This window comes from Lactuca virosa, chromosome 7 (genome assembly GCF_052849685.1).
Source record: "Lactuca virosa cultivar CGN04683 chromosome 7, Lactuca_virosa_CGN04683_v6, whole genome shotgun sequence".
Classification (NCBI taxonomy): Eukaryota; Viridiplantae; Streptophyta; class Magnoliopsida; order Asterales; family Asteraceae; genus Lactuca; species Lactuca virosa.
This window is the reverse complement of record NC_136432.1, coordinates 221,032,789-221,035,351: the sequence shown is the minus strand read 5'-3', so window position 1 is coordinate 221,035,351 and position 2,563 is coordinate 221,032,789. Positions and strand designations below refer to the sequence as shown.

The 2,563-nt window shown below is 35.0% G+C and overlaps 1 non-coding gene across 1 annotated transcript; it reads left to right on the top strand.

Moving 5' to 3' along the window:
* Window positions 1-207: 207 nt before the first annotated feature.
* Window positions 208-314, top strand: LOC145128058 (small nucleolar RNA R71). Its single transcript, XR_013716660.1, has one exon. It is a non-coding gene; the product is annotated as a small nucleolar RNA R71 (small nucleolar RNA).
* The last annotated feature ends 2,249 nt before the right edge of the window (window positions 315-2,563 follow it).

Sequence of the window (2,563 nt, the reverse complement as noted above, 5' to 3'; positions counted from 1 at the left end):
TGTATGGATTGGTCCATCTTGGTCATTCTTTGGTGCATAGTATTTAGCATAGCTAAAACAGTTGCCATAGAATGCTTAGAAAATTCTTCAATCAACTCATTAATCTCACTGGGATTTTTCTTTGTTAAAGGTCCTTGAGAATCAAGGAGTTATCTTGTCATCACATTTACCCCATCATAGAATATTGATACTTCTTGTTGCTCATTTAAATAATTTTGGGGACAATTCCTTATTAATCCCTTGTATCGCTCCCATGCTTCGTAGAGTGACTCACCCGGTTGTTGCTCAAACTTTGCTATGACATTCTTGAGTTTAGCAACTTTAGAAGGTGGGAAAAAATGTTCTAAAATTTGTTCACGCATTTGCGCCCATGTAGTAATTGCACCGGGTGGAAGTGCCTTTAACCAATCCTTAGCAGCTCCTTTGAAGGTAACTAGAAGCATTCTCAATAACATTGTCTCTCGTGGAACATTCGGGATGTTGAAGTAATCAGCAATGTCATTGACTTCATCAAGGTGTTTGTAAGCATCCACATGATCTTTCCTAGAAAATGGAACTTCCTTAAGCGCGAAAAGAATATGTCCTTTAAGCACAAATGTTGTGGTAGCGGGAATTGCAGGTTGCACTAGACCGAGACCGATGTCCTCTCGGATTCTTTTCTTGTATGCCTCCATGGACATGTTGGCAATGTTATCCATCTTGTTTTTCGGCTCGTCTTCGGGTTCGCTACTTTCGTCGGTTCCTGATTCAGAATCGGATTCTTGAGGATTAGGATTTTTCTCAAAGCTTTCAAACTTGCTTTCGTCTTTTGAGGAATTGCTCGATTCACCAATTTTCTTGCCTTTCTTCTTTCCAAAAATTGATTTAAGATCCTTGAAAGGTGATTTCTTTGGTGGTTGGGTTTTTCCTACGTTCTTATTCGTCTTTTTACGAAGGCCTGACTCTGGATCTTCAAGCGGTGGTATCAAAGGTTTGTTGGATCCATGGGTCATGTACTACTTCAACAAAAACAAAAATAAAAACGGAAAATTGAACATAAACTATATTAAAATGCCTACTGACTGTTCACCACGACGAGGTAAGGGATACCCCCTCGTGTTGTTGCAACAAAAACGAAAGAAAAATACGAAATTACTAAGCTCACGTCATGAGGCTTAAAGCTCACGTCGTGAGTTTGGTTATTCTGAAAAATCAACTAAACTAGTTGTTCCCCGTCAACGGCGCCAAAAACTTGATATGTGCAAAAATATACCTTATCTAGTTTTTAATTTATAATCTAACTACTTATCTACTATTGCACCTATAGGCAGTGTACCTAGTCACTGTATAGCATAGTAAAGTAAGTTGGGGTCGAACACAAGGAACAAATTTAATTAATTAACCTAATCACTAAAAATTAATCTAAGACAAGCAAAAGTTAAATTGGTTTTTATCTGATTTTGAAAGTTCAGACAAACTTAGACTATTTAACTACGAATTCAATCAATTACTAAAAACACTTTCATTTAGTTCGAATCTACTTCTTCTCTATGGCTAAATACTAATTATGGGTTATTAATGTTGGTTATCAAATCTTATTCAATTATCAATTCAAGTCCAAATTTACAAATCTTTTTTACTAATTCATGAATTACCTTGTATGGTCACACATAAATAAAACACATAATCAACTTTAGAATGTAAATAAGCTATGTAAGATTGATCAAAATAAACACAATTGTTGTCACAATTTATGTTCTCAAACACAACTAAATTAGTTACTTTTATCATTTATCTAAGATTGGGTCGGTCCTAGATCTAACAATTTAATAGTCACTAAATTACTAGGTAACAAGTTCGTGTAATTAATGGTCACTAATCTACACATAACCTGAATTCAAGCAATTAAAGTATCTAATGTTAACATGCTAGGTAATTATAATCAAACACAAGCTCATAACCAACAAATAAAATCCATAAATTAATATTTAAACCACAGAGTTAAAGATTCATCTAGCTAAACGAAAGCAGCGAGATTCAGCTGCTCATGGCTGAAAACACAAGCACAAATTTAACTAATAAAAACATGATTAAAGTGTACCAAACTAATGTATGAATATGTTCTTCAATCTTTCAATCTTCAAGCAATACTCCTTCAATGGATGCTTTTTCGTACTTGTTCTGACCTTTAACTCGGTTATCTCTCCATAATATGTATCTTGCCAACTCCTAAAATCGAATGAACAAAGGAGTATTTATAGTTTCCAAAAATCGCGTCTCACATTGTGAGAAATAAGTTATCACATCGTGATCTCAGTAGAATTTGTGTTCGGCAAGGATACTGCATTACGCGTAGCTATCTTCTAGAAGAATCAATCTCACGTTGTGAGATTATACTCCTCATGTCGTGAGAACTGGGAATTAGCATTTGGCACAAAAACGAAAGTCGTCCAAAATTTTGTTTAGTTTTCAGATCATTTTGAATCTCGTCAATCGGAGTTACGAGCCATGAGATATGGTCAAAAAACTGAAGAGGGGTCAAGCTGTCAAACAACATAATTTTTGTATCTTTTTCAGCTCCAAT